The 17,830-nt window shown below is 43.9% G+C and overlaps 1 protein-coding gene across 1 annotated transcript in view; it reads left to right on the top strand.

Annotated features, from left to right (window-relative positions):
• The first annotated feature begins 5,492 nt into the window (after nt 1–5,492).
• KIF3B (kinesin family member 3B) overlaps nt 5,493–17,830 on the top strand; it is a 35,048-nt gene continuing 22,710 nt past the window's right edge. Inside the window, exon 1 of the mRNA XM_081149856.1 lies at nt 5,493–5,603. The gene's annotated coding sequence lies outside the window, so the exon portion shown is untranslated. The remainder of the gene's footprint in view (nt 5,604–17,830) is intronic.

Below are 17,830 nucleotides of genomic sequence, written 5' to 3'. Positions count from 1 at the left end.
TCATCTGGCTGTTGATTCATGTCCTTTAATATCCTTTGTAATAAACCGGTAATCTAAAGAGTAAACAGGTTTTCCCAAGTTCTCTGAGCTGTTCTGGCAAATTTAACCCAAGGAGAGTGTTGTTGGGACCTCCCATCAGTAGCCTCTGAAGTGGAGGGGATTTCGTGGGACTGAGCCCTTCACCCGTGCCATCTGATTCTGTCTCCGGGTAGATAGTGTCAGAATTTAGTTGAATTCTTGGGCACCTCCTGATATTTGAGAATTGCTTGTTGGTGTAAGGAAGCAACACACACGCCTTGAAATTGGGTCCAGGAACACTTTCAGTCACATAAGCCATTGCTGATTCAGTACCAGAGGGGATTATACAAGGATTTGAATACAGTGGGGGTCACTGAAGCTCATCTGGGAAGCTGGCTACCAGAGCACGGATTGCCAATTCAAGTTACTTAAATTTTGTAAATTTAAAGAGATCACAGAGATATATTATTAATAGAAAAAAGCAAGTTGCCTTTTTCTAGAATCTCACATTAATGAAAAAGAAACACAAAACCTATATATTTCTAGTATACATACATATGTAAATGTGTAGAAAAAGATCTAAAAGGATACATTTAAAGCCATTAGCAGTGTTACCTCTGCCAAGGAGGGAAATAGAATGAAATGTTGTGAAAGGAACTAACCACTTTTGCACTGTATTTTCTTTATGGTTTGAATCATTGGGTCACTGTTCTAATTTTCTGTTGCTAGATAGCAAACTACCCCAAGCTTAGTAATGTAAAACAACAGTCCTTTTATTCTGCTCACAGATTTGATGAGTTGGGAATTTGGACAGGACATAGTAGAACTGGTTTGTCTCTGCTCCATGATGTCTGGGGCCTAAACTGGGAGACTAAAATAGCTTAGGTGACTACATTGGTGGCACCTGGGCTCAGACAGGGCCATTGAGTGGAACACCTGCAAATGGCCTCTCAGTGTGGCTTGGTGTAGTTGTGTTCCAAGAGGAAGAGTCCCAAGGGGAAGCATCTGGAAAGAGGATATTCCAAGAAAACCAGGCAAAGCTGCATGTTTTTTATGACCCAGTATTGGAAATCACGTAGCATTATTTCTGCCATATTCTGTTGGTTAAATCAGCCACCATCCTACTCAGTCTTAAGAAAAGAGTACATAAATTTTCCCTCCCAATCGGAGGGGTGTCAAGGAATCTGCAACTGTTAAAAAAAAACATACAAACACAAAAAAAACCCCTGCCACAGTTAGTTATATGATTTTAAAATCAATTCTAAGTAAAGAATGGGAAATAAAACTTTGAGGCTGCCTTTCCTGAGACAGTGGATTGGGAGCACACAGGCACATGCTCACAGCTGCTGCCTCCCAGACTCTTAGGTCCTTCTGTTCTTTATCTCCTTGAACCTGAGGACCTCAGGGAAACTGAGATAACTTGGCAGTTACAACTTATAATCCTTTTTTATTTCATTTCCTTACCTGGAACCAAGCCCTTTATGTAAATATTTATGTATGGATTTATTTGTTCCTCATGCCTTGTTCCAAAAAGGATTTGAGGAACCTTGCAAGAATTCATACAGCATAATCATATGATTAAAAAATATATAAATAGATCAAAAAACCAAGGTGAAGGGAAAGGAAAGGCTGAAATAGTAAGTTGAGACCGGAGGGGAAGTTAATTCTTAACAATATATACTGCAAAGTCTTAAGTAAATATTTGGCACTGCAGGGCTGGAAGGAATTATATATGATATCTGATCCAGCTCCCCAACTGCCTCTTGAAATCCCCTTCCAACACCCTACCAAGTAGCCAGCTAGCCTCAGTTTGTACATCTCCAGTGATGGGGAGCTCACTACATTGCAAGGCAATTCCAACAATTAGAAAATGTGGACCCAGGAATCATAAACTCAAATGCTTCCAAGGGCCAGGGAAGCAAGAAAAATGAATGAGCCAGGTTGGTGTGGAGCTCGGGAGCATATGGCAAAGTGAAACTCACATATCCAGTTTAACAGGGGCAACTGCTACTCCTTCCAGGCAATTATTGCCATGTGGGAACCCATGTGGCCAAGTCTTTGGATATCTCAGAAGCTGGATATCCCAATGTACATGGGAAATCTGCTTTTTTAAGTATATGATTTTCTTTTTTTTAATATATCTTCATTGATTTCAGAGAGAAGAAGGGAGAGGGAGAGAGAGAAACATCAATGATGAGAGAGTCATTGATCGGCTGCCTCCTGCACGCCCCCCTGCTGGGGATCGAGCCCGCAACCCGGCCATGTGCCCTGACCGGGAATCGAACCCCAATCGCCTGGTTCCTAGGTCCACGCTCAACCGCTGAGCCACACCCAGCCGGGCTCTGCTTTTTTAAAATGTTGGCAATTCTCTATTTTATAAAACATAGCAGGCCAGCCCTAGCCAGTTTTGCTCAGTGGTTTGAGCATCAGCCTGTGGACTGAAGGGTCCTGGGTTCGATTCCATCCAAGGCTGGATCCCCAGCCCTGGTCAGGGCACGTGCAGGAGGCAACCAATCAATGTGTCTCTCACATCGATGTTTCTCTCTCTCCTTCCCTTTTACTGTCTCTGAAAAGCAATGGAAAAAAATATCCTCAGGTGAGGATTAAAAACGAAACAAAACAAAACAAAAACATAGTAGGCCAAATAAAACACAGCTGGTGGTAGATGCTGCTCATGGTCCACCAGTTTGTGAGCCCAAGATGCCAAAGTCACGGGTTTTGAAGTTGAGTTAGTATAGACTCTGACTCTGGCTCTGCCACTTACTCATTGAGTAATTGTTTAGAGCCTCAGTTCTCTGTAAAATGGGGATAATAACAGTTTTTATCTCTTAAAGAGGTAAATAAGATAGGCTGTCAAGCACTTATCACAGTGCCTGGCACATAGAATGCTCCAATAAATACAGTGCTATAAATGAAGAAATAATTTAGAAGTAATAAATAAATAAAGGACTAATATTTATAAATAAATATGCAGTGATAAATAAATGCAATAAATAAAATGAAAATTATCATGAGGGCCTCTCTGGGGTTTCCATGCACTGATTCCGGCCCTGCCTACAATGGTAACTTTTTTTTTTTTTTAATTTTATTTTTTATTTTAGGGAGAGAAAGAAAGATGTAAGAGAGAAACATCAATCAAATGCCTCCTGCACACACCCCTGACCAGGAATTGAACCTGCCACCTTCTGGCATATGGTTCCACATTCCAACCAATTGACCCACACTGGCCAGGGCTACAAAGATAACTCTTGATAAGAGTGGTTGAGGTGCATTCCAAGGTTTGGGCGACTTTGCTTTTAATTGATAGAAGTGCAGGCCACATTGTCCCCTTAGGTTCCAGAATACACAGCATTTTCCTTTTTTCAGGGCTGAGACAAAACTTAGCTGACAGAGGAAGTCTGCAGGATCTTGCTTTTGGGCAGAGAGTGATGGACACATCTGAACAAAGATATGTTATGTGTGCGTGGAGAGAAGGGTCCAGGGGAGAGAGCATTCCAAGCAGGGAGGACCCCTGGAACAAAGGCACAGAGAGGCTGGTGAGCTCGTGGAGCCCGGCCACAGAGAAAAGGGAAATACTGTACAGCCAACAAAGAGGTGGGCCCGTGTTGGCAGGAAGAGCCTCCAGCCTATTCCTCTGGGTGATGGGGAGCTATCAGAGTTGTGGACAGGGACAGGGATCACCAAGACTTATTAGTCTGCCAGTCACTGATGTGCTGAACATGCTTCCACAGGCCTCATCTCAAGTCAGAGTTGTGAGTTTGTGTACTTTTCATGAATCTGGGAGCCTCCAGAGAGATGGGGAAGATATATATATATATATATATATATATATATATATATATATATATATATTTTTGTCTTACTGCTCTAGAAACACACCCAATATTTGCAGAGGACTTGAGAGAGGTAAAGGGACTGAGCTTGGGGCCACCTGACTGTAGGCAGAGGTGAGAGTGTGGGCTCTGGATTCATGTGGTGATGATGTAACCTTGGCCAGTTTTCCCATCTATAGGGTGGAGATGATAATAGTACATTCATAGTCAGTAATTGTAAGGACTGATGTATTTAACTCATTATGAGTACTCCATAAATGTCCTTTCTGCGACTTTCAGCTCCCGTGGACTTCCCCTTGGTCTCCTTACCCTGGACCACTCCTTATACCTGTGGAATATCTCTCTCCCTCCTAAATCCATGTGCTCGCTCTCTCTCTCTTTGTCCTCTGGTCACACTTTCCTACTGGTCAAGAATGTACCTTTGCCCTGGCCAGTGTGGCTCAATTGGTTTGGCATCATGTGTCCAGTGCACCCATGGTTCAATTCCTGGTGGGGGCACATACCAGGGTCTCGGGCTCAGTCCCCAGTAGAGGGCGTGCAGGAGGCATCCAGTTGATGTTTCTCTCATGTTTCTCTTGTCAATGCGTCTCTTTCCCTTCCTCTGTCTCTAAAAATCAATAAAAACATTAAAAACAAACAAACAGAAAAAGAATATGCCTTTGAATTTCTTTACTTTTGATGCTCCTTGGAAAAAGCCACACAAGGTCAAAAGATCACACATAAATGGAAGAATTGGATCTCAAGTCGGGGTCTGACTGACTCTCAAGTTCATGAACTTTGAAACCACACTGTGCTCCTTGGGCCCAGTACTCTCTAGCTGTGAGAAAGCAAGCGTCTTGCCCAAGACCCCACAGCCATTAGTGGCGGAGCTGAGATCCGAACCCACATCTGCCTGGCTCCCTGACCTCACACTCCCCAACCCCCATATGACTCTAGTTGCCCTTTGGTATAATCGCCCTGCTTCTCCTATAGGACTGTTTCCCTGCATTTCACTCCATCATCGACTCCCCCCCAAGGATTCTGTGAGATCATCCAGCAGGAGGAGTCATGCCCAATTTGTGGATGAAGAAACTGAGGCTCAGGGGGGAAAAGCGACTTGACCAAGGCCGTTAGAACTGGTAGAAACTGCAGGCAGTGCCGAGATGAGGGAGCCGGGCCTGGCCTGGCGTGGTGGCACTGAAGATGGGAAAGGTGGACAGACAGGAGCAATATTCGAGAGGTATACTAAGGGATACGCTGACAATATGCTGACTGAGTGGATGTGGGGGGTGAAGGAGAGGGAGGGGACATGATTTTGGCTCGACTGACCGACCGGGTGGACCCTAAATGGGATGTCAGCAGCCGGCCGAGACGCAAGTCGGATAACTGATGGGCAAGCGCTTCAGGAAAGGTCAGGCGGCGTGGGGGTACCATGGCAGTGCGACCCATTGGACAGGTGGGGAAACTGAGGCACCGGGTACCAGCGGGTGGAGTCAGGTCGCAGTGCTCTCTCCTCACACTCCTTGGGTGGGTGAGAGACCAAGCGGGTCCGGCTCCCCGCCCCTCCCCGCCCCTTCCCGCCCCGCAGGTTTTCCCTGTCTGCGGTCCAAGTCCCAATAAAGTTATTGAAATTGACACTGGTTGCTAAGGAAGTGGGTCGCCGAGCCGAGTTGCTAAGGAAGTGAGCGGCCGCCGTCTCTCCCCATCCGGGGCAGCAGGGAATGGCTGAGCCCGCGATTCGCCGCCGCCGCCCGCTCTCGGCCGCCGCCGCAGGTGAGTCGGGGCGGAGCCTGGAGCCCGCGGGGCAGGGCCGCTCCTCCCGCCGCCGCGGGCCCCCCCGGAGCCCGGCCCGGCGCCGCCGCCGGCTCGGCCGCTCCCCAAGCATCCTCTGCCCTGCCTCCCGGGCATCCTCCGGCCGTTTGGGTGACCTCGCCCCTCCTTCCCCGGGCGGAGGTGCGGCCGGACCCTCAGAGCCTGCAGAGCGGGGTTGGGGTCCCCCCGGGGGGTCAGAGACTGTGGACAGGGACCCAGCTTCGGAGGGGCGTGGGGAAGCGAAAGCCTGGGGTCCGAACCGCGGCGCTGCTCCAGCTCACTGTGTGACCTTGGGCAAGTCCCCTTCCCCTCTCTGGCCTCAGTTTGGCCAAGGAGGTCCTAACGCTGGCTGCTGAGAGTGGTTAAGATGACGAGGCGAGTATGTTGAAAGTGCCCTAAGTGAGCAGAGGGAGACTTCTTAGGGCGCCCTAGCGTGAGGGCCAAGAATCCGGCTTGAAGTCTGAGCGTCTGAGTTTGAGACTCTGCATCTCCACTTAGGAATTGTGTGGCCTCGGGCACGAGTGTCTCTGAGCCTTTATCTGTAAGGCGGGTTAATGAGCCACCGTGGGAATCCAGGGAGACAGCCCCACCAGTGGCTTGGCACATGGGAAGTGCTCAGCAAGCCATAAGGAGGCATGTGAGGTGGCTTGGGCAAGGCTTCCAGGAGCTGACTTTGAGACAGGTAGGGTTTAGGTTTGCAGAGTGCCAGCTCATACGGGCATTACTCCCACTGTCATTGGCATTCCCATCCCCAGTTTTACTTCTCCATTCTGCTCAGAGCAAGATGTGGACTTCTGCAAGTATCCTCAAGAAGCCCTGAGGTCATGTTCTTGTAGATGGCCAGGGTTATGTGGTCTTACTTTCTACTTGGGTCTCGTTGACCCTTCCAGAAGAAAAGGGGTATCTTATGTCTTTTGGGAAGTGCTTAACATGTAATTCCATTTACAAGTATATGATTAAGAAGCAATTTCGGGAACACTATCTCATTTAATCTTCACATAGACTTTGCCAGATAGGTGGTGATTTTTATCTCTATTTCACAAATGAGAAACCGAGGCTCAGAAAAGTGAATGACTTTCCTAAGAATCTTGTACCTATTGAGTGATGGAGCGGGACACCCAGGTAAATCCTGTTTTTTCTCCCCCATATCCTGATGTCTCTGATTTCTCAAGGGTAGCTGTTACCAAGCCACAAGGGTATTCTTTTGTTACTGGAACTGCTATGGCTAGAGGCTTGTCTGCCAGTGGCAAAGAAATAAGATCTTACATAGAGCTTCATTTAAATAGATACCATCCAAAGTGTGAACCTCAGAAAGAGCTGGAATGTTTAAAAGGGGGCTTCTCTGTCCCTCAGTCCCCTCCTCTTTAATGAGAGGACCAGGCTAGATGATATCTGAAGGCCCTTTCAGTGCTCTTATGCAATTCTGATCGCATGCTTGTGGTTTAAAAGCATGGCATCAGGCTGCCTGGGCTTAGTTCTTGGCACTGCCACTTCCAAGTTGTGTGCCACTGAGCAATTTATTTCACGTCTTTGTGCTTTAATTTCCTCATCTGTAAAATGGGAATAATAATAGTATCCACCATGTAGGGCCATTGTGAGGATGTATTTGAGCCTCATTTGGGTAAAATGCCTGGCAGTTTTGGTAAGTATTAGTTATTGTTATGTAGGCCTAACATAGCACCTGTATATTCTATTTCTGATTGGTGAATAAAACAGTAGCTATCACAGTGTTGTGCAAATGTCAGTGTTATTACCGGGTTGCCCAAGGAATTTGCATTCCCAAGCCAGATTGGGGTGCAGCGGAATATGAGAGCTGTTGGTAGGATGCCATCATGGATTGGTAGCTTGACTTCCAATTCAGTAAATGTTTATTTAATCCCTCTATGCCAAGCACAGGGAGGATGTGGCCATCAGCCCCAACTCCCTATCCTTCAAGGACCTTAGAGCTTAGTTTGCAGACCAGCATTTGAAGTGATTTGACTTCTTTAAATGAGTTCATTCTTGTATTTGCCCCTGCTGCAGAGTAACGCCCATTCAGGTCCCTTCTTTTGTGTCCCTAGGCTTCTATTGAGTGCCAGGGTTAGAAGCCTCACTTTCCTCTCTAAGCTTCATCCACTGATGTGTGGGTCCCAGAGAAGCAGCCTTCTCTTTTGCTCGTTAATAATACAATGCTCTGTTTATGATGCCTAATGGTTTACAAAAATGCTTAAATGTGTCTTTACTCATTTGGTCTTGTCAGTAACCCTGCAAGGAAGGTAAGGAGCAGACTGAGGACCCCATTTTACAGTTACAGGACATGAGGTAAGAGAAGATGTGCTGCTAGGTAGTGTCCCATTTCACATTGGAATCCAAGCCTTCAGACTCCAAGTTCAGTACTCTTGCCCCTATGGTGCCTCAGTTTCGTTCACTCAACATTTGCTGAGCACCTGGTGTGTGCCAGGCCCTGTTCTAGTCTGGGGAGGTCATGGCAACAAGGTACATGAGGTCCTTGCTCTCATGCAGCCTACATCCTGGTGGCAGCAAGAGCAAAATAAACCAATGAATGAACAAGGTAATTTGGGTAGGAATAAGTACTGTGAAAACAGTGATGTTGTAGAGAGTAACTTCTCAAGAGATTGAGGAGCTATTATTTTGATTGGGTGGTCAGAGAAGGCCTCTCTAAGGCGGTGACGTTTTTGCTGAGATTTGCTGCCAGAAAGGTCCCAACCGTTTGAAAATGTAGCAGAAGGAACAGCAAGGGTAAAGGCGCTGAGGTGGGAACAAGCTTGTTAAGTTCTGGGAAATGGAAGAAGGCTCAGAGTAGCTGGAGCGGGTGAGCAAGGAGGGACGTGAAGGAATGGAGAGGTGGGCTGATGGGGGGCTGGGGCCTTGCAGGCTACAGTAAAAGCAATGGGAAGCCGTTGGAGGCTTTAAGAAGGGAAATGACATGATCTTTTTTTTGTTTTTAAAAAAATCACTTTGGCCTCTATGTGGCCAATGAATTTTAAGGGCCATAAGAATTGCAGCCAGCCCGGCCAGGTGTTGCTCAGCGGTTAGTGTTGCCTGCAGACTGAAGTGTCCTGGGTTCAGTTCCGGCCAAGCGCAGTACCTCAGTTTCGGGTTCAGTCCCCGGCCCGGTCAGGGTGTGTGTGGGAGGCAACCAATCGATGTGTCTCTCTCACATCAGTGTTTTTCTCTCTTTCCCTTTCACTCTCTCTGAAAAGCAATGGAAAAAATATATCCTCGGGTGAGAATTTTAAAAAATAATCATAATAGCCCGGCCGGGCGTGGCTCAGCTGTTGAGCGTTGACTTGAGATCCAGGCGATCGGGGTTCGATTCCCGGTCAGGGCACATGCCCAATTGCGGGCTTGATCAATGACTCTCTCATCATTGATGTTTCTATCTCTCTCCCTCTCCTTTCCTCTCTCTGAAATCAATAAAGATATATTAAAAAAATAATAATCATAATAATAAAAGAATGGCAACCAGGAGAGTAGTTAGGAAGCAAGGTGAGAATGATGGTGGCCTCTAGGGTGGTGGCAGTGGAGATGGTATAAGTGGGTGTGTTTTGGAGGTTGAACCAGCAGGATGGTGGTTGGGGGGATGAGCTAAAGAAATCAGGGATGACTCCTGGGTTTTTGGCCTGAGCACTTGGGTAGGTGTTGGTGATGCCATCTGCCTCTAAAATGATGAAAGAACTCCCCCCCCCCCAATTTTTGTGTTAATTTTAATGATAAAAGGGCACAAGAGTAAAAACCTGGTATTTCACTTCTGTTGCATGACAAGCTAATCAAACTGGACGTGGAGGACAAGTCATAAAACAAATCATTTTACTTACTTGATGAAAGAACTTTTTGGTAAGGTGCCCTGTGAGGAAGCATTAGCTCTGATTCGCTCTGAACCTCTTGGAGGAGAAGCACGAGTATAAACATCGTATCTTTTAGTCTGTGGGGAGGAAATCCCACATTACATTGCAGGAAGACAGCCTGGTGCTTCTAACTGAAGCCTCCACCTTGGACATCCGTAGCCCTTCTTTTCTCGAAGTCTGGCTCTTTGCCAGCTTGTGGAGTGGCAGGTGTGGGCTCTGCCAGGGCAGTGTCCATCTGTCTCGTGCTGTTGGCGTTGCTGTGCTGATTCAAGATCTTGGCTGATGAAGGCTGGAAGGAGGCTGGCCAGCTCTGGGAGAGAGCATGGGATCACAAGTGAAGCTCACTGTCAGTGCCTCAAATGGCCACACTCTCCCTGCCAAAGTGGTTCTTTCCTTGGCCATCGACTGGCATTTCTAAAGTTTCAGAGCTCCTGATTTGAGAATCCCTTGAAAAGCTGTTGTGTTCTGCCAGAATTCCTAGAGGATTTTTGAATGGAGCAAGGGAATTCAAGCTTTCTTTTCATAAATGCTAATACTTGCATGTGTAAATTTAGGCTTTACAGTGTTAGAAATTCAACATTGTGAATTTTAAGACTTATAATCCTCCCACCTCCACTTGTACAGCTTTGTTTGCAGTTTAGAATGCTCTTTCATCTGCATTCTCATTTACTAATGTTCAGTCAGTTGAGATCATGTGGAATATGTATTATTGATGAAGCATTGAGATGCTGAGAGGTTATTCATTTTTATCTATAATATTAAGCACCTATTAGATGCTGGGTTAGGTAGATCCTTTCTGCCCAAAGTGTGTTCTGCATGTCCCCAGAGACCTTTTTTTTTTTTTTTAAAGTATTTTTAAAAATTGACTTAAGAGAGAAAGAAAGGGAGAGGGCGAGAGATACAGAAACATCAATCAGCTGCCTCCTGCATTCCCCATACTGGGGGTTGCGCCCACAACCTAGACCTTGAACCGGCAACCTCTTGGTGCATGGGATGACGCTCAACCGAGTCACACCAGTTGGACCCCTGAGAGCTTATTTGAAATGCAGAATTTAAGCATAGATTTAATAAACCAGTCTTCATTTTACCAAGATCCCATCCCCACCCTGAGTGTTTCCTGTGCGTATTAGAGCTTGAGATGCATTTGTTTGGTTATAAGTAGCAAACCCAGTGATAATGATAATAAAACTAATAGGAATAGCTAACATTTATTGAGCCAAGCACTCATTTAATCCTCACAGCAACTCTGTAACATGGGTATTATTATGATTCCCACTTTCCAGAAGAGGAAAGTAGAGGCACAGAAAAGTCAAATAACTTCCCCAGATCTGCTGACCCCAAGTCCATTGCTCCTTCTGCCACTCACTTATTCACCTGTGTTCCAGGTGGGCAGTTCATTCCTGATGTTTTATCAGAGGCCTTTCTCTTCTGTGCCTGGGCGACAAATTTTAAATGCTGATGAAAAAATGACTTCAAAGAATGAAGAAATCAGGGGAAACACCCTTGAGCTACTTTAACGTAACTATGGGTTTCAGTTATTTGACCGATAGGCAAAAAGCAGATACCCAGTATGTACGATGGGCTACCTCTCACACGTCCTAGCTTAGCAGTCTCACTCAGGGCAGAAACAACTGAAGCAGGTAGGAACTGTGGGCTTGCCTTCTGAGTCATTCAGCTCTAAACTGTTTTTTGATTCTGGTGATAATATCTATACTGGGTGAGAAGAGGCCCCCTAAAGTCCAGTACCACCTGCTGACTAACTGCAAAAGATTCAATTTTTTAGTGCCTTGCTTTTCCCTCTCTGCCCTGCAGGCTCATTATTTTCCTTTCAACAGCTCCTTATCTCCCCCAGAGTCTTAGAAAGACTTCTTGATTAAGGCCTGTGCCATCCTGGAAATCCTGGTGTGAAAAGACAGTGGGATCTGAGTGAGGCATGAATTTTGGTAGCAATTCTGCCGCTTGCTGTGTAACCTGGGGCAAGTAACTCAGCCTCTCTGGCCATCATCTCTATATGTGTGAAATAAGGACATGGGCCGCCTTCCAAATTCTTCCAGCCCTGCCTGAAAGACTGAGCTTTGAATTGTATGGTACTGTCTTGTTCCTTGGTGACTTCATGCTGGGCTTTCTCCCAGACCTGCGGGGGCGAGGCTCTTAGAGCATATTTCTTGGCAGTATGACATCATTACAGTCAGTTCATTGTATCAGCATCACACATCTGCACTGAAGCTTGGGATGTTAGAGTTTAAGGCTTAGTTAATCATGGTGACACATTGTGTCTCCTCACTTTGTCACACTGATTGCAGACCTCGAGCTCTTCACGCACGGGCAGGTCTGTCTATAGCATGCCGGTTTATTTAAATGATAGTTTGCATTAGAGAACACCAGTGATCATTGCGGTAGGTGTGGTTTTGTTTTTTAAGTGTTTGGCAAGATATTTGCAGCACTTGCATTTTGTCATAGTTGAACATAGTGTATAAATGGAAGTGGGTCCAAGTGAAATAGAAATTGATTATTGGGAGTTGAGACATGACAACTCTGGGATCCTTCGTATCACCTTCAACAGTGGTTTCAGGAAGGGCTTGCTTTGGGGCTTTTATGGATGACAAACAGAAACTAAAAGCTCATAACACAGGCAGCAGCAGCTTAGTGGATTGCAGTAATCATTACATTATAAGACATTTCAATAACCTAAGCAAAAACATCTAGCTAGTAAATCATAAAAGATTCCATCCAGGTAAGATAAAATACCAGCTCAAGTTCCTTTAGATAACCACAAGAAGATCTTAGTGGAAGTACTTACTGGTTTTGCAAGATCTACAATAACAGGTCAGATTCTAGCTTCAGAAATACAAGGTGTTTTTCTTTCCTTATTTCTTCAATTGCCAGCATTTTTTAAAAAGTTTATTATTGTTATTATTTTTGTTAATCCTCACCAGGGGATATTTTTTCCATTGATTTTTAGAGAGAGTGGACGGGAGGGAGGCAGGGAGGCACATTGATGTGAGAGAGACACATCGATTGGTTGCCTCTTGCACCCACCCCAGCTGGGCAGGGGATCGAACCTGCAACCTGGGTATGTGCCCTTGATTGGCAATCCAACCCGCAACCCTTTGGTGTGTGGTCTGATACTCTAAACACTGAGCCACACCGGCCAGGGCGCCAGCATTTTTTTAATATAATTTTTTTCCCTGATTATAAAATCAATGAACCTTCGTTGAGCAAAATCCTGAAAAGGTTAAATAAGATTCACCTTAAGTTCCACCACCCAGAAATAGCTACTGTTAACGTCTTACTATCCAAAGGCAAATATATTCCTAAATATATTTTAGCTCATAGATGTGCAGTTCTTACTTACTTCCCTTATTGTCATTTAGGCTGCTTTCAATATTTAAATGCTATAAGTAATGCTACAGAGAATATCTTGATAATTATCTTTGCATAAAACTTTGTCTACATTTCTGATGATTTCTTTAAACTAGATCCTTTAATTGTTAAAAAGTTTTAACTGTAAAAGCAGCCTCCTTAAATAATGTTTTTAATGCGCAGTGTCTAAAATTAAAAAGGCAACCCTGGCCGGTATAGCTCAGTTGGTTGGAGCGTTGTCCTGTGCACCACAAGTTCGAGGGTTCGATTCCCCATCAGCATATGCCCAGGATTCGGGTTTGATCCCCGGTTGGGGTGTGTATGGGTTGCAACTGATTGACATTTCCCTCCCTCCCTCCCTCCCTCCCTCCCTCCCTCCCTCCCTCCCTCCCTCTCTCTCTCTCTTCCTTCCTTTCTCTCTAAAATCAATAAAAACATATCCTCGGGTGAGGATTAATTAATTAATTAATTAATTAAGGTTGATGAGGCAGACATTATTACAATTTTGTAGGAAGGGATTACCTGTGAAAATGGTATCCTAACTCAATTTCAACTTACTTATCCACTTGCAGATATATTTTTATGTGTTCAAAGTGTATCTTCCATTTTGCATTTGCAGACATTTACTTAATATTTCATAACCATTTTCCTGTGTTTTCATGTTTAGTAATTATGAACTAGTAAACTTTCCCTAGTATTGGGCATTACAGTTGTTTCCAGCTTTTTATAATCACAGAGTGCTTGCTACAGTGAACATCTTTGCTTCTCTCTCAGCCTCATAACAGAACAATTATAAATAAATGGTTTGGGAAAAGTTAGAATATTAAAAGTTTTATTATTTTTTTATTTTTTAAATATATCTTTATTGATTTCAGAGAGAGGAAAGGGGAGGGAGAGAGAGAGATAGAAACATCAATGATGAGAGAGTCATTGATCGGCTGCCTCCTGCAGGCTCCCTACTAGGGATCGAGCCCGCATCCCGGGCATGTGCCCTGACCGGGAATCGACCCCCGATCACCTAGATCCTAGGTCAACGCTCTACCGCTGAGCCACGCCTGGCCAGGCAGAATATTAAAAGTTTTAAATGAGAGCTGTACATTTTCCTTCTTAAAATTTGATTTGGATCCTCTACAAGGACCTTTAAAAACACAACTTTATTGAGATATAATTCACATGAAGTATCTTTTAAAATAGTGTTTCTCAGCCTTCTTGTTTCTCCTGAATCTGTTTTTATTTCTGATACATAATTCCCTATGAGTGTGCCCCAGAACATGGGCCTTTAACATTTAAACCCTTCATTCTCTGAACAGGCTGTTGGTTGGTGACACTAATCAGAAATAATATGTATGTTCTCTGTTTGGGGAACTGTGTGAACCAAAAGAGCAAGCATATCATTATGGAATTGGACAGTGAACTATGATAGTTCTCATGGACTTTGGAGAGGGATTTTCAAAAAGTATTTGAGTCATCATATTACTGAAATAAATTCTGTGATTTATAGGGAATTCTGCTTGATCAACTTTGGGAACTGTTTACTGTAGAGGTGGCATATGTGGGCAGAGTTTCTCTGGCATTAATGTATACCCAGATCTCTAGGGATTTGATAAACTGGGATTCTGATTTTGAGGATCTGGTTGGGGTTAGAATCTGCAGAGCTAAACCAGCTGGGACAGGAGATTTTAGGTGACATTCAAATACACCACCCTGAATTATGTTGAATGACATAGTAATAGTTATTCCCTTTTAAATTCTTTTGGTTCTTCTGACTACGTCAGGGAGAATATTTGTTTAGTTCCAGCCTGTTTCTTAACACTTGCTAAGCTGGCTTCCTGGCCAGGAGAGACCAGGTCTCAGCCTTGGGGAAACTACAGTGTCTAACTAGAATTTAGTAACTTTCTTATGTCCTGATATTTATTTTCACAGTTACCTTCTATTTGCAATAAATGATATTGATTTTCCATTCACGTAGGGATATAAAGTTACTTTAAAAAATTGTTTTATTGGTTCATTTATGTATATCATCATCATTAAGGCATTTGCTTATTATGATTATTATTATCATTTAAAAAAAATTCTCACCAGAGGATATTTTTTCATTGCTTTTTAGAGAGAGTGGAAGGGGGTGGGGGGGGAGAGAGAGAGAGTGTGTGTGTGGGGGGAACACTGATGTGAAAGAGATACATCGATTAGTTGCCTCCCCCACACACCCCACCCTGACCAGGGCTGCGGATCGAGCCTGCAACCAAGGCACATGCCCTTGGCCAGAATTGAACCCAGGACCCTTCAGTCCAAGGGCTGACTCTAACCACGGAGCCAAACCAGCTAGGGCTAAAGTTACTTTTAAAAAATAAATTTGTATTAAAAGAAAGTAGCTTTCAAGAAAAACCTCAAGTAAATAATAGTACAGGTGGTGCCCCGATATGGCAAAAATTGTGAAGAGACAATCCCATGACTGACATTTAGGACATGCTGGTGTAGAAAAAGGCCATGAACCTTGGAGTCAATTCGACCTGGTTTCTGCTTGCTTTGCCACTTATTAACTCTGTGCCATGTTTCTTGCCACTCCAAGTCTGAGTCTTTTTCCTCCTGTAAATTGAGTCAGGGCAGAAGCTCCTCCTGTGGGCCAGGCACTGTAATGCTTGCCTCCTCTGAGCCTCACACAGCTCCAAAGTGCAGGGTATTGGTGTTCCCACTTCACAGTGGAGCAGATAGGCTCCGAGGGGTGGACTTGCGTGGAGTTCTAGAACTAGAAATGGTAGGACTGGGTTTCAGTCCCAGGTGTGTCTGAATCTTTTTTTGTTATTCCAGGCCACCTCCCTTTTTTTTTTTTTTTTAAATATATCTTTATTGATTTTCAGAGAGAGAAAGGGAGAGGGGGAGAGAGAGATAGAAACATCAATGATGAAAGAGTCATTGATCAGCCGCTTCCTGCAGGCCTCCGACTGGGGATCGATCCTGCAACCCAGGCATGTGCCCTGAGCAGGAATTCAACCGGCGACCTTTTGGGTTGACACTCTACAACTGAGCCACACTGGCTGGGCTATATGTGGGTTTTAAATAAGACAAACCTGGTTTTGAATCCTGACAGTTCCACTTAATTGCTGTGTGACCTTGGCCAAATTAATTTCTCTTAGCTTCCCATACTTATTTTTGAAAGAGGGCTAATACCTGTTCCTCATCAGGTGATTTTGAGGATTAGAAGAGGGATACACGTTAAGCTCTTGACATACTGTGAATTTTTATTATTGAATTCAGCAAAACCCAAGACCCGCGTTGATTCTGAATGAGAATTGTCCTCTAGACTTGAATATATTTTTTATATGTATTCTATGACTGTTTCACAATTGGATACAAAAAAATAATTTCTCTCCCTCTTTTCCTCTTTGATAGATGCTTTCTTTGTCCATTTCAGTCATCAAATGACAGGGAGTGCATGGCATCAATTTGAATTCAGGGCAGGCATTTATTTGTTCGGGTTTCTTTCCAGATAAGTAGCCTGTCTTCCTAAGACACTTAAGCTGAAATCAAGCTGCTAAACATTTTTGCCAGAGAAAAAATAGCTTTATTGCCATCTCCGCACTTGATATTAGGAAACAGAATACATGCACCTCTTAAAACGGCCAAAGGACGCCAAGAAATCATTTGCAAGCTCACTCCCAGAAATCAGTATTGCTTGCATTTCCTGAGTTTTTATTACACATTTTGCGCTAGGCTAAGCATTTAAAATTTATTATCTTGTTTAGTCCTTAGAATAGTTCTTTAAGGTAGGTGGTGTTATTAACCCCATTTTATAGAAGTTATGACGTAAGTAACTTTCTCAAAATTTTATAGCTAAGTGGCAGAGCAGAAATTCAGATCCTGACCTGTTGATCACTGTCACTGACTTCAGTCTGTTTCCCCCACAGCTTTCTCTGCACATGGGCATATACACAGCTCTCACCATGATAACTCTTCTGTTTGGTAGCCTGGTTTTTTTTTTCACTCAACAAAATGTCATGAACATCTTCCCATATGTAAATACCTAGAGGTATCTTGCTATTCTTTTTTTTTTTAATCTTCACCTGAGGATATTTTTTCCATTGCCTTTCAGAGAGAAAGGGAAAGAGAGAGAGAACGAGAGTGGGAGGTAGGGAGGGAGAGAAAGAAACATCGATTGGTTGCCTCCCTCACGCACTCTGACAGGGGCTGGGGATTGAGCCTGCAACTGAGGTACATGCCCTTGGCTGGAATCAAACCTGAGACCTTTCAGTCCACAGGCCAACGCTCTAACCACTAAGAAAAACTGCCTAGGGCTAACTGGTCCCTTATTTCAGTGGCAGAGATGGTGCTGTGATCAACATAAACATGTCTATACATTTTGCACATCTTCAGTTATTCAGTGATGTCCTTAAAATAATTCTGAGAAATGGAGTTGCTGTTGCAAGGAGTATTACATTTCAAGTATTACGCTTCACAAATAATTTGTACCAGTTCGATACATGTGGCTTTTGTATGTATAACGGGCAGTTTGAAAGTTTTTACACAGTTCACACTACACAGTTCACAGTTCACAGCTCTTTGGCTTACAAAAAAGATGACTTTATAAACAGTGCCTGTAATAACAAAAGAATATATTTTATTAGTCTATTATTTTGACATCTTTGCCCTGAGTGCCTTTTCAGGCTGAGGCTACCTGACATGCTACATTGATATTAGAAAGGTAAAGATTGCATTGCTGTAGGCCTCATCGAAGCTCTTTTATGAAGCTTCACCATAAAGTCGAGACAAGTAATTTTGCTCCTAGGGCCCGGGCCCTTTGTTCATCAATTAAAACATTTTTTATTACCTTATATTCATGGTGGTCAGTAAAAATGGACAGATGAAAAGAGAAAAATAACACCTGGATATTAGTTTAATTAATTTCACAAAACTTTTCCATCACTTTTTTCTTCTAATTGTATTTTTTTACGATTCAAAACTCAGTAAGTGCAAAGGGTA

The sequence above is a fragment of the Miniopterus schreibersii genome (assembly GCF_964146895.1).
Source record: "Miniopterus schreibersii genome assembly, chromosome: 10".
NCBI lineage: Eukaryota > Metazoa > Chordata > Mammalia > Chiroptera > Miniopteridae > Miniopterus > Miniopterus schreibersii.
Note: the sequence above shows the minus strand (reverse complement) of the source record. Positions and strands in the feature narration are given on the sequence as shown.